The 14,534-nt window shown below is 40.6% G+C and overlaps 1 protein-coding gene across 2 annotated transcripts in view; it reads left to right on the top strand.

Moving 5' to 3' along the window:
- The window catches only part of ZNF800 (zinc finger protein 800), a 39,464-nt gene that overhangs the window by 20,382 nt on the left and 4,548 nt on the right, over positions 1-14,534 (top strand). Inside the window, exons 6-7 of one of the 2 annotated variants that reach the window (XR_010609473.1) lie at positions 1,054-1,226; positions 2,083-2,681. The gene's annotated coding sequence lies outside the window, so the exon portion shown is untranslated. Of the gene's footprint in view, positions 1-1,053; positions 1,227-2,082; positions 2,682-14,534 lie in introns of those variants that run through there. The other variant, XR_010609475.1, reaches the window with a different exon arrangement.

The following is a 14,534-nucleotide window of genomic DNA, read 5'->3' as shown; positions in this document are numbered from 1 at the left end:
TCAGGTACTCAGTTATGTTTTGCGTGAGACTTCTTTTCAAAAAGAAATATCATCTTGGAAAAACATGTCCTGAGAAGTGTGGAGGATGCCTTTGAAACTCTTTGTGAATGCATGCACAGCCATGGACAGACCCATGGTGAGCAAGCAAAGTATTAGAATTTTTGGCTTCAAAACCAAACTAATAGAGTAAGATACTTCCACATACAGAATGATTTATTTTTGTGTCTTGGAGCTAATTTTCGTATCTAAGTAGGTTGGTTTCTAATACCTGCAATGATGGGCAGGGCAATGTCATCTAAATGTAGCAGAATCTTTGAGATAACTTTTGAACAGGTTTGGGGGCGAGGGACAAGGCTTAAGATGTGAGTAAGGATCTCTTAAAAAACTATGTAGCTATGGTAACTACAGAAGCACATCTACAGGACAATTCTCATTCTTCCATGAAAGACCTCTTCCCCATGGAAAGTGCTTGCTGTCGTTTTTCTGTTTCCATCAAGTAGTGAGGTACTTATCTTCTTACTCAGCTGCATAGTTCCCAGTCCAATTTTTATCATTGAAATCTTTGGCTGTGGTTGAGTTATCCTGAATTATTTTTTATCTGCTTATTATTTTAGCTTCTTTAAGCAACTCGATTTGTTGGAAGTAGGGTTTGTCCTGGGATGGGTTCTTTTGGTTTGTTTTGAAAGTCGTTTTGAAAGCATTCACCATTTGATAGTGTTGGGTGATTTTCCTGCAGAGTGAGGTGATACAAACACCTCTGATTTGGGAGTTATAAATTTGGTTATGGAGTCTCCTAGAAGGTGATTTTGAAAAAGGCAGTGTGGAGCAGGGAGAGATCCAGGCATGAACAATGTGGATCCTTTACGTGTATGTCTTTAAAAACAGATTAAAGAAACAGTTCACAAAAGAGGTATTTCTCTCCCTGCACTAGGCACCTAGTAAACGGCTTGAGATCTTTAGGCACTGTCCAGCCCTATTTTTCTCACTATATCTGTGTACATGAACCAGAAGTGAAGTGCTTATTTTTCTCTTGGGTTTATTATTTTTTTTCAGATGAGGTTTGGTGCCCTTGAATTGTTTTCTCCCTCGTCATTAACTTGTCATTCTGAGCTGGTGAAAGGTAGCACATAACTAAAAAACATCAAGAAATCCTGGTTTCTCCTGCTGTGAATAGGCTTGCTGCCGGAGGAACTGCACCTTTTTATCTTTGGAGCAAAAATAAATGAGTAAGTAAATAAAATTCATCAGAGTAATTGGGTAGCTGCGGTAACACTCGTGAAAGCACTTGAGGCTGCTGTATTCGTTTGAACTTTATACTAAGCACATGTGAGAGGAACATGGTAATTCCTGCCCTGTGGCATTCACAATCTTAAAAACTCATTTTGTCTGCACTTTACTGTGGTATAAAGAGTGAAAGGCTTTGGGCAAGTGTTTTTTTGTGTGAACAGGAAGGGCAGTAGGGCTATGGTTACTATTAGGTTGTGTCTATCTGCTGCCATATCGCCACATTCTCTTCCCTGGACCAGGGAGATATCGGAAGAGGAGTGGGAACACCTTGAGCCAGAAAAGTTGTGGATGCCCCAACCCTGGAAGTGTTCAAGGCCAGGTTGGATAGGGCCTTGAGCAACCTGGTCTAGTGGAAGGTGTCCCTGCCCATGGCAGGGGAGTTGAAACTAGGTGATCTTTAAGGTCCCTTCCAACCCAAACCATTCTATGGGTTCTATGAGTTTGGCTTTTAAAGCGGTGGTTGCAAGCAGAGCACCAGGAAGTCTTGATGTAAGGGGTGGGCATGAAGAAAACCGGGCAGCTCAGAGGCAGCTCAGTATGAGGCTTTTTAGGTCTGCGGTGGCTTTTGAGGAGACAGCCTGAATGTGGGTGGGGAGCTGGTGTGAAGGAAACCAGTGATGGCTGGAGCCCACCTGCACTCCTTGGTCCTTTTCTAAGATGGAAAGGACAAGGTGGGCAGTCGGGCAGCATCGCCTGACCTTCTGTTGACTTTCAGAGGAGCGAATGACAACCAGTTATTTCAGTTTGTGCCGTAACTTACCTAATGTTCCCCTTTACTGTAACCTGTCACCCTAGTGACCTGGTGTTGTGGCCGCGGTGAGACTTCCTGAGCAGCCGCGAGATGGCAGCACGCAGTTTGCTATTGTGAGAGAGAGCTCGGCAAGTGCTTGGGATACGGCAAATCCACCAGTATTTTTAGTACAGCCGGCTCCTGTAAGTACATCCTTGGGAAAAGAGGAGGATATTCTGAAAGTGAAGACAAATGACTGTTGAAACGTCAGCGTTGGCCAAGGCTGTGACACAGGAATGAGTCATTAGTGGGATTTCCATAAAGAGTTCCTAGGTTGTGGCACTTGAAGTTCCAGAATGATGTCTGTAAGGATGAGGACTTAAAATTTGCTTGATTGCATTTCTTTTTGTTCCCAGGGCTGTGGGATAGTTACACATCTTAACAGTGCTAGGAGGCATCTGCTTAGATGGTCTCTTGTGTGCAGTCCTGGTGTCCTCAACATAAAAAGGACATGGAACTGCTGGAACAAGTGCAGAGGAGGGCCACGAGGATGATCAGGGGACTGGAGCACCTCCCGTATGAAGACAGGCTGAGGAAGTTGGGGCTGTTCAGCCTGGAGAAGAGAAGGCTGCATGGAGACCTCATAGCAGCCTTCCAGTACCTGAAGGGGCCTATAGGGATGCTGGGTAGGGACTCTTCGTCAGGGACTGTAGTGACAGGACAAGGGGTAACGGGTTCAAACTTAAACAGGGGAAGTTTAGATTGGATATAAGGAGGAAATTCTTTACTGTAAGGGTGGTGAGGCACTGGAATGGGTTGCCCAAGGAAGTTGTGAATGCTCCATCCCTGGCAGTGTTCAAGGCCAGGTTGGATGAAGCCTTGTGTGGGATGGTTTAGTGTGAGGTGTCCCTGCCCATGGCAGGGGGGTTGGAACTAGATGATCTTAAGGTCCTTTCCAACCTTAACTGTTCTACGATTCTATGATTCTGTGCTGTCTCAAAATTAGCACATCAAGAACCTGTGCAGCTCAATAGCTGTTTTTAATCCCTTACTGAATATGAACAGAGGAATGGTACTTTATTAATGTCTGTTACCTGCCCTAAGCTTCATTTAAGTTACTTCTACATTTAAAAAGAAACATACTGCCTGAAACATTGCCTCCACCTTTTGAAATGCAGAAACTTTATCTTGGGGATGGTGGAAGAGATATTATAAACAAAAATTTCTGCATAACATTGTTACGTTATTGAGCATCTATAAACATGTTGTTTTCAGACCTTGAATCCTATTATAATTTGGAAGGGAGAAATGCACATCTCATTCATGCTTTTGCTAAAGATGACTACCTAACTCCTGGTTAGCAAAGCCTCTGCAAAAAACCAAGAAAAAAATACAATAAAACAATTACTGTGTTTTCCAAATAAATGCATTTTCTTAATTTGCTTTTTTAGTTTGGTTTTTTTTTTACCCAAAATGGAAAATATCTCAGTATCTCTCACATTCTGAGCAGTAACTTCAGGGGATACAGTGCTATGTCAGTAGCTATAGTGAGGCAATACAGGTCAAGTGTACAGTATAGAGACTGTTCTGTGTTTTGGATGCTGGCTAAAACCAGTAGTGCCACATCATGCCCCTCATTTTCAGAGCTTGTAATTCTGCCTGGAAGGAAATGTTTAAGTTTACTGTTTGAATCATACACAGTGAGCTCAGTTACTCTGTTTGTACACAGTCAAATCAGGCCTCTCCAGGACGTGTGGGATTTAATGCATGGGCGCCAATCCATTGTCTGTGGGCCCATCCGCATGTGCAAGCACCCTGTAGCATTTTGTGTCAGATCTATTGGATCCACACAGTGCACAGCTTAAATTTAATGCTTGTGTGAAAGGATGGGTTTACTGCAAATGAGTGCTCTGCAGCAGCTATATCTGCAATTCTGAACATCCATGAATCTTGAATCAAGGTACTCAATGCTTAAATTGCACACCAAAACTTAGCGTTGTGTGGGTACTGTGAGAGTGCATAGAGCCAGTGAGGAGACTGCCTGGCCCACCAGTATCCTGATCATCCCAGCTCATCCCGACCTGCAGAGCAGCCGCTGGGGTGTTCCTGCCTTACCCTTCACTGCCTGCAGTGCCAGCTACTAATGCAACATTTCTGACAGCTTCCTTGACACCATGGCCCTTTGTAAGGATGTGTGGTTTGTGATTCCCAAGGATGCTGTTCCTCTTTTGACCTATTTATCTCTGCTTGCAGCCAGCCGTTTCAATCAGGTCAGATCTCTTCTTGCTTCAGATATTGGAGATATTCAGGTAGCTTAAGCTTCAGCTCCATAGAGTGAAGAGTATTCTTCAGTCTCTGAAGAGTTTTAAGTGGAGGATTGTTCCATCCTCTTATGCATCCTACCATTGTCCCTGTGCTGTGCAGTTACAGCATATACCTAGCAACCAGATGGTTTTAACAGGCATCAGACAGCATAAGAAGGTGTTTATGAGTTGCATGAATATTAGAATAGATAATTATTTTCCTACTGTAGTCTATGTGTTGCTTTAAGGTGAGTGAAATGCTGCCAGTACCAGCATGAATTTTCAGTCCTTGCTGTTCACTTGGGGCGCGTAGCTATTTCTTTTCTAGCAGAAAACAGCAGAAGTTCAGTAGTTTCTTATAGATAAATGGTGCCCTGCAATTTTTAACTAAGGAGGTGCCCTATTAAATTGTTCAATTTTGTCTCAAGAGGAAAGAGAATTTATCTTTTCAAGTAAATGAACTCTTCTTTTAGGGCTATTGTTGTGTTTCTGGTGATATCAGTGGGCAGTCAGAGTCATTAGGGAGAAGCTGTTCAGCCAGTATGCAGACTATTTTTACCTGCAGGGGAAATGAATTAACAGGATGCTTCACCATCCAAATTCACTGTCACAGTTTCATTGCCAGCTGATCCACAGCGCTAGTCAGTATCCTTCAGGAACACTCGGCTTTTGATGAGCCCTGAGAGGCCCTGTGATGCTGGTTTTCCCTCCACTCACTGAGAGCATCAGTGATGGTGCAGTGTATGGCAGCAGCTGGTTTGAGATGGGGTTTTGCATGGAGCTCCAGACAAATCCACCCGTGATGTTGCAGGAGCCATTTGACATGCTCATCAGTGTGATCAAAACAGACTTTTAAGTAGATCTAATATCTACTCTAATGTGAGTGCTCTTGAAAGAACCTATGACCACTCCAGCAGTATGCATCAAAAGGCCTTGGGACCACTTTTTCCCCTTCTCAAGCCTGTAGTATTTACTACAAAGGGTCAGGTATATGCCAACTTTAATGTTGACAGAAGTAAGCCAGTTAATATGTGTTGCAATTTGCCATAGGGTTTTGCCAGGTTGCATTAATACAGACAACAGCTACATAGGGACTTCCACATCCATTGAGTTCTACTGGAAAATACCTACATTAGATCCACTCAGACAGGACTGTGAAACTTTTATGGCTCTTAAAAAATGTTCCAGTACTAGAAATCTGTAGAGCAGATCGTATGTTATAAACCCAGTGCTACCCTATTATAGTCAAAGAAGATGATTATTTTGGCGGAGTAGTCATGTAATCTTTCTTCAGAAATATGACAAGCAGCTACTCCCTGTGAGACATATCACTTCCTGCAAAGACTGATGTAGGGGTATATACTTGTCAATAATAAACTGTTAATGCCTCTTACATACTGCCTCTGCTATCATGATAAAGAATTTTTTACTTTGATTTAGATTTACAGCTTTGCTTGATTTTATGCTTAGTATTCACTTCTCTCTTCATGCAGGTGTAATTTATAGTTATGATGAAGGAAAGGACTGTTATGGTCAGGTAATCTGACCTGAGTAGCAGAAAAAACAGACTTTTGCCTAAGCTTGTGCCTACATTATACCTGTCCCTTCTGGCTGACTTCCAACAGGTTGCAGAGAAAGATCTCCAGTTATGATTTTAATATTAACCTTCTATTGCTCATTCTCTCTCTCTCTCCCCCACCCCATCTTTTGTTTTATCCCCTGTTACCTGTCTCCTGCTCCTTTTGGCAATTTCTATCATGCTTCATGCAGATGGAGCCCCGTTAATCTTTAGTTAATTGCTTTCCTGTTCTTCTAATAAAGCCTGAAGACTTTTTTTTTTTTCAGTAAGGAGAAAGGATTTTGTGTTAATTAGCCTCTGTGCATATGGTTGGAGAAAAATATTCGTGTATTTGTGTGGTGGGACAGTAGGAGTCTGGAATCTAATCTGCGCTGTATGTCGAGGATTCATGAAGCTGTTATGTACTGTAATTAATTTCAACTTCTATTTTCCATAGCAGGTGCTATGCTTTCACGATGACCTGGGAAGTGAAAGCTTCTCTTAATATAGTGACTCAGCTTTAGAAGGAACTGGTTTCTGATGCAATTATCTGTTTATCTTGGTACCTATTGTCCCTGCCTGCGGAAATAATAAGAAATGGAAATATTTTATATGTAGTAAGTGCGTTTACACTTTGCTACATGATAGCTACACATGGAGTCTGAAATGCTGTCTCTAGAATATATCTAGAGTTTACTGAGTAATGGCCATGGGGAAGCATCTTGCTCACCAGTCTGAAGCCCCCATTTTGTGTTTTGATGACAGATACACAGAGTATTGGGACTCCTAAAGCTGGTCCTAAATTCCCTATCTAATCAAGGGAAAAAGTAGGTGGCTTTGATGGCTTCCAGATAGAAACTGGTTTTACCCTAAGCTTGGGCATCTAGTCATCCTCAAAGTATGGTTAGGCACCTTTCCAGACAGGCAACACAGCCACGCATTGATGGGAGATCATTTTACCAAGTGAAAATATACGTTAAAGTTAATTGGAGTACATGACTACTTTGTATAATGAGCAAGAGTGCTGAGTGAATTTAATATTCTTCATATTTAGGCAAATAAGGGGGTTGTGTTTTCCTTGAAATAATTGTTCAGGATCTTGGAAAACAATTTTTTGATGTCATCTTTTACAGAGAGATGGCATGGAAGCTAGTAGGCATTGCACAGCAGACTGGGTTCCCGTAGTGTGCAAAAGTTGCTTATAAATGCTAGACCCTTATTTTGTCATTCAATTTACATAACCACCATATGGCAACGGTCCATCTACCACATACTGGCTGTAACTAATTTTAACATTATTATTCATCTTTCTTCCAGTAACAGAAGGAAAGAACTGCTGTTTGAAATTGTATACATTACCCAACGTATAGTAAAATGGTGTGTTCTCCCTTAGATATGTTGCAGTCTCATCATTGCAGAGCCAAAAAATGGAAACCAGAATACACAGAACTAGAAAACTGTAACGATTCCTGAATGATTTCTGCCTTTAGTGACATTTTGTTTTGAGCAAGTTTTAAGGCTTCTCTGCATATCCTTTGGGAATGCAATAGTGATGGTCTGTTTAGCAAAGTGGTACAACATGGGAATAATTGTCTGAATAGGTGGTTAATAATGGAGAAAAATGATTGAAAGCATGAGAGATGTTGGGATGAATATTCACGCTGTCTGTTGGAAAGAGCCAAAGAAAAGCTGGCCAAGATCTAGATTAGCTGACTGATCTATAAGATGTAGTTTCTAAGCCAAATCATTAAGCCTTGAAAGCTAGCTATTAATCATCCATAAAGGCTTTTGTATCCTCTGTAAAGTGTCGCTTAGAGAAAGCAGAAATAGCCCAGGTGTATGTGCAGGAAATCAGAGAGTACAGCAGGCACTCCGGGCCAGGTTAAGCCGATGTGCTGTTCTGGGGAGGGCCAAGAAAGAGAAATACACTAAGGCACAGTTATCTAATCAGTGAAAGAGGCTGGCTAGTCATGATGAAGAGATTGCTTTTAAAGGGTGCAGGTTGTTAGGTTTGTTTGTCTGTTTACTAATACTTTATAGGGCTGCAAGGGATATTTAGAGTTTATCTTTACTTAAAGGCAGGGTTAGTTGTCTTTCCCAAGGAGAGTTTGTCTGACTTCTTCAGGCAGTCCATTCCCACATTTCATTATTCTTGCCAACAGAGAAAATTCCCTTATCATGGAAACCTTGTGTCATGGTTTAACCCCAGCCAGCAACTGTGTACCACACATCTGTTTGCTCTCCACTGCGCAGTGGGATGGGGAGGAGAATTGGAAAAAGGTAAAATCTGTGGGTTGAGATAAGATAGGTGAAAATAAGAAAAATATAATAGTAATCATAATAGTAATTAAAAAGAAAAAAAAAAAAGAAAAAAAAAGAGAGGTATAAAACCCAGGAAAAACAAGCGATGAACAATGAAACTGCTCACCACCTGGCGACGGATACCCAGCCCATCCTGAGCAGCAATCTGAGCCTTCCGGGTAGCTCCCCCCAGTTTCTATACTGGGCATGACGTGCTGTGGTATGGAATACCCCTTTGGCTGGTTTGGGTCAGGTGTCCTGTCTCTGCTTCCTCCTGGCTTCTTGTGCCCCTCCTCACTGGCAGAACTTGAGAGACTGAAAAGTCCTTCATCAGGGTAAGTGCTACTTGAGCAACAACTAAAACATCAGTGTGTTATCAGCACTGTTCTCAGACTAAAGCTGAAACACAGCACTGCACCAGCTACTAGGAAGAAAATTAACTCTACTCTAGATGAAACCAGGACACCTTGCTGTTAAAATTTAAGCCTGTTACATTTTCCGCTCTCCTGGATGGACACGGGGAACTGAGTGTTCAGTCCCTCTCTGCAGCAGCATTTTATCTGCTTGAGGGCTATGGGCATGTCATGTCTTAGTCTTATGTTCTTTGGATTCAAAAACTTACTGCACCATCTTTCCTCCAGGGTCGTATTTCCTAGTCCTGTTCTTGCAGCAATCCTCTGCATTTCTTCCAGTCGGCGCACATGAGTTTTTACTTATTTGCTTACTTACTCCTGTATTGTGAGAACAAGGCAGTTTCACAGCCATGCCCTGTAGTGCAGAGCAGAAGGGGTTTTCCACACATTTTGCGTACTGTATTTTGTCTCTTGGATGCACGCAGAATCCTGTTGGTACCTAAAGAAACCTGCCATAGCTTGATGTTGACTTCTGTTCGGCTCCTCTTTGATATCGTTCAAGGTCCTCTTCTACAGAACTGATTCCTAATGAGCTGTTTCCTGTTCTGTAGTTGTGTAGTTCATTTGCTTTTACAATATCTTCAGTTTGTCCCTGTTAGGGTGTATGCTGTTTTTTTTCCTCAGACCTTATTTCCATTTTTGTCAAGATTATTTTGTCCTTTGCAGTACATTCATTTTGGTTTAGGTTCTTGCCATCTGTAAATTCATTATGCATTCTCTGAATCATGGAGTAAATAGTGAGATTTATTACAGCCAGGACAGACCCCTGGAGAACCCCATGTGACACGTCCTTCTGTTCTGATGCTTACTCATATACAGCAATGCTCTGGGATAGATGCAAACCTAAATTCCCAATTTGAGAATTTTCTGGCCACAAGATTATAATTTGTACTTTCTCCTGGTTTTATGTATCTATGTTAATTGATTTATGTACTTAATTTGAGGAAATACAGATAATTGAGACATCTAGAAGGAAGCAGAAGTTGAAAAGCTATTAGTCACAGGATCACTGCTTTCAAATATAGATCTCAGCCTCTATTTCTCCTCTCTGAGAGAAGAAAAACTTGCTATTGCGTATTGTTCAGGTCTGTCTGCAAATGACAGATTGACTGAAACACTGGAAGAAAAAGAAAGGCAGACTGTCGTGGCACACTCCCCCTGCCCCCTCCATGTCTTTCTTGAAGTACAGTTTATCTCAGTTGGCAGCAGGCCCTGAAAACGTAAATGAAGACGAGATCTGTGATTAAAGAAAAGGGCATTTGTAAGGGTTTCTTTTTGTTGTTGTTGTTGTTTTATTGTTTAAACTGTCCTGTTTTTTTAAGTTAAAAATTGGAGCTGTACCAACAAAATCTATGTTTACCTTTTGGTACTGCCCCACTCTAACTGTTATTCACTGGAAGATCAGAGGGCGTTAGAAACTACTTTCTAAAAGGCATATCTAATTTCCAGGCGCTGCGCTTAAGGGGGAGTTGGGTGTTTATGCCATCTTCCTTTTTTTGGAAAGTACAATTTTGTAAGAAAGTCTGCTGGTTTTGGTGCATTATGTGTATTTTGTACCACTGCCAGTTGTTCCGGAAGATTTGTCTCCAGCCTTTGTCACCTGTCTCAGGTGATCTCACGTCATCATATAAAAGCAATAAAAAGAGTGAGCTGCTTCCTCACTCTTGAACTCATTCACCCAGTATCACACGAATTGACTCAGTTGAGGTAACTGAGTTACTTGGATGATAGGAAGAAAAGACCTTCTTATGTAGTTCTGCTGCTCCAATTTTCTGCTTTTGCTGCCAATGATGTCATGATTCCTTTATCCTTCATTTCACTTTTCACTGCTCTCCTTGGGTACTTGCCTTTGCTTTCCCTCTTCATTCAATTTGCTTGTTCTCTTTTGCACCTGTCCTCCCTGCAGGAGGACATTTGGTGTGTGGGGAGGTGAGGAGGCCTGTTATCAGTCAAAATACATCCTATTTTTCCACTTCTTTCCTTCCTTCACACTTACTGCTCCACTTCTGGCAGCAGTGAAGCCTCCCAGTGTGAAAGCCTCCATCCTTGCTCCCGTGGTGGGGACAGCACTGGGGGCTGTCATCTTTCTGCAGCGTGTGATGGGACTTTGCTTCAGACAAATTTTTTTGTATTAAATTCTTACATTAAATAATATTTGTATATTATATTCTTATATTAAAATTTCTCAAAAGGCTGAAGTTAGAGGGGTTTTTTTAAACCTCAAACAAAGCCAACTTTATTTGAATAAACCCTAGAAAATTAAGTTCCCAAATTGAGAGAACTTAGAGCTTTCAAGAAAGACAAAAAGGAAATGAAAAAACCCCAACCAGTCAAACAACAAAACCTGCTCTAGTCCTTGCTTTAATCAGCTCAGTGACTTCCCGAGCTATAGCAAACTCCATCTAGTCTCCTTTTCCTTGAGAAGTTGTTGTTATCCTCCATGAGGGCTGGCAGACTTCTTGCTCCTCCTTTGCATCTTCTCTTTCTGCGCATTGACTCCACTGCATCATCTGTTGCCTTAAGCATCCTTTAAGTGCAGTAAACTCCCCAAAGAAGAGTGAGGTTCTTCCCTTTTGAGTGCTGGCTGACACTGTATTTTCAAAAGAAAGTAACAAGAACTGAGAAGCAGCAAATAGAACAGAATCTGTCCCACAGCATTTAAGAGGGATTGATTTGAGCATCACTGGGTGTATAGGGAAGGAATAAATGAATGGGACATGTAAGGCTGCAGTTCTATTTTGCTAGAAGAAAATTCTTAATGAAACAAGTTTAATTAAAACCAAGATTCTGAAAATCATTGCTCATCTGGGATTTTGGAAAAGGAGCTTGATAGTTAAAGCAGAGTGTAATTTTACCTAAATGTCCCCAGTGACTATGGTATTATTTATTTATGCCAGTGCCCACAGTTTGCTGAACACTTTCCAAACATTTAGGAAATGTCTCTGGTCTAAAAACTTGCAATCTAAGGGTAGAGAAAGGTGAACAGATGCAAATTAGCTGTATTTGATGAATTTCTCATACATCAGGAAGATGATTGCTTATCTGAAACTAACGGAAATATTTTCTTATAATTGATATGCTGTGTAAGAAGAGGTTTTTTTGCTTAAATTAAGAAAGATTTCTTATACTTTAATACAGCTTCAAAATTTCCTCTGTATTTGTAGTATTTTCTATATTAATAGGTCTTTTTTTTTCCTGAAACATGAGTTATACAAAGATTAGCAATGTGGAAAAATGTGTATCTTAATCTGAAGCTGTAAGGCAAAGCATTATTGTTGTGGATTTAAGTGGAAGAAATTATCACTTATATGAGATGTTTAAAAAGGGCTAAGGTTGCAGTTGCACTTGCAGAAGGACTGACTGGCAGGGAAAAAGCTGAGTCAGAGCAAGCTGACGGGAGTGTAGAGTGATCTGCACAGGAAGGGGTCTTTCTGGCGATATCTCATGTCAAGTGTGTTGGAGGACAGAATGTGTTGATTCTCTTTTTCTTTTAGTTCTTTGTACTTCAGGTTTAAGCTTTTTCTTTTGCTGCCCCAGAGATACTGCTGAGTTGTGGACTAAAATAATTTTGCCCACTGGGTCCTGTTCAGACAGCTCCCTCTATAATTATATCATTTTTAACTCTTGCATGGAAGGGTTGGGAAAATTAAAAGGGCTTTTCTGACAGGGCTATACCGGTAGATGTATGCCTGCACTTTTTTCAGTGTATCTCCTTTTGTGCAGTTCATCTCTTGTCTTCAGCAAGAGACGCTGAAGGTCTGCTTCACGTTGCAGACCTTTTCTGTCGTATTGGACCTTTTGGCAAGTAAAGCTCAAGTCTTGCAAATGTGTACTGGCTGTGCAAGGCAGCTGCCTGACCTGAGCAGTGCCCGATTGCTGCTTTCTTCCTTTCTCATTTTCATAAGCTTAAACCCAGGAGCTGTGATAACCTTCTGTACAGTACAAGCTGCAGGAGGTCCCCACATTCAGCATGGAGTCCTATGTTGTAACTGAGCTACAAACCTGCTGTTTAGGAAAGTATGTCACCCCGAAGGCTCAAAAAACTGATGGATTTATGGTAATCCCAATTTAGTTGTTCCAATGAGTAATAAATGTTCACTTAATTTAAACTGGAATTCTGTTGGCTTGTGGTCCGCATGTTAGGTCTCTTTATGCTTCTGCTGGACTAGTTAGCTAAGGAAAATCCCCAAACCCTGTTTTCAAACTGTGTTTTGGAGAAGTCCAACCTCAGATCCTTCTTGCAGCTCATTTATGACATTTCTTGACTACATATATTCTTACTGACATTGGACTCAGGTTTCCAGATCTGAATTACAACCTCAGCTGACAGAAGCTATGAGATTTCAGAGATTCCCTTCCCCAAATCAGACAAAAATAGAAGATATTAACAACAATTATTACAAAAGTAATCCTACAGCAAACATGAAACATTTCATTAGAGTTTTAGTATGGGTGGTTTTTTTTTTTTCATTTTTTAAGATGATATAGTGTCACCTAATATATAAAAAGGCATTGTAGGTTTAAAACACATATATTTAAAAATGAGAGAAGCATCATGAAAGTTAAAACCTTTTCCCACTTTTTTTCTAAAGAGTTTTATTGAAATTTGACCTCCCTCTGAGCATGTTGAATTTTCTGATGGAAAATATCAGACAAAAAAATCCCAATTAGCTCTTCCTATTTGGGCAGATACAGTTGTCCTACTTCTGACAGATTAATTCTTTTTTACATGTCTGAAGATCATGTTACCCTCATCATCACACAGTCATCTTATGAGCTTATTTTGCATTTGCTATTTCCCTTAAACTGGAACTCTTAAAGTCACTGAATTACAGTATGCTGCCTTTCCATATCTGGATGTTTGACCTATATTCATGTTCAAGTGAAACTAGCACAACAGTCTCTGTGTTGAGCTGACTCATTCTTATATTTTAGCATGCTGCCAGGTTTTGTACTTTGGCTGCAGTGATTCTTTTGTATTTGGTTCAAATAATAAAGGAATTTCATAGTCTTGAAATATTCTTCAGCCAAGAATAGAAACTCTGTACAGCCCCATTTAAAATTCTTCTCTTTAGAAATGTATAAATCTAATTTCCATTTGAAATTCATTTTATATTCAAGCATCCACACCTGGACGATGAACTAGATAATATTATGAAATCTTTGTCATCTTATTTTTCTTATAACTTAGTGCATGTCTACACTGACATACACTTGTGGTGGTTTGGGTTTTTTAATTTTTTTTTTTTGTGTACAAAACTTGTTTTTAAACAGAAAGTCCTGCAGCATAATGTAAAGTCCCTTGTCAAAGCCTGTTATGTCACTATAATTACCTTTATCACCCAAACTTCTAATCTGCTCCAGTAATGGTACTCGTATGACAAAATCTGTTCACCATAATTCTTACTGAATGGCATTAATTATGCTGCCATACTCTTACTCATGGCAAATGGCTCCCCTATCAGCCTTCCATCATTTTGTGTACGATCAATACCAGTCTATCCCTTTAGGTCATCTTTTTTAACCTTCTTTATATCTAATTAGCTTTTTTGCAGTTCTTTCTTCTTTCCACAGTATACCAATATTTCTTAAAAATCAATGTCAATCTTCTCCCAGACTTTCTTGTTTCTTGAAGAAGCTCAAGGGCAAGGCTCTCCTAGTTCCTTGGGTTGCTGAGGCTGTATGAACTATTCACAACTGTCCCATTACCAGATGCTGAGAAGCCATTTAAGCAGCTGTTGTATTACACCCAGACATACACAGTTGGAAAAGTGTTTCAGGAGAAACTTTATACTTGATTGACTGTAATTTGGAGAAATGGGTTAGACGGCAACCTCTGTAATGTCATAACATGAGCTTGGTGGGATCTTATGCAATTCCTCTCATGTCAACATTGGCATGCGATCGGCCAGACGAAAGGGTAAAGTAGCATGAGAAAGGCA

Source organism: Lathamus discolor, chromosome 1 (assembly GCF_037157495.1).
Source record: "Lathamus discolor isolate bLatDis1 chromosome 1, bLatDis1.hap1, whole genome shotgun sequence".
NCBI lineage: Eukaryota > Metazoa > Chordata > Aves > Psittaciformes > Psittacidae > Lathamus > Lathamus discolor.
Note: the sequence above shows the minus strand (reverse complement) of the source record. Positions and strands in the feature narration are given on the sequence as shown.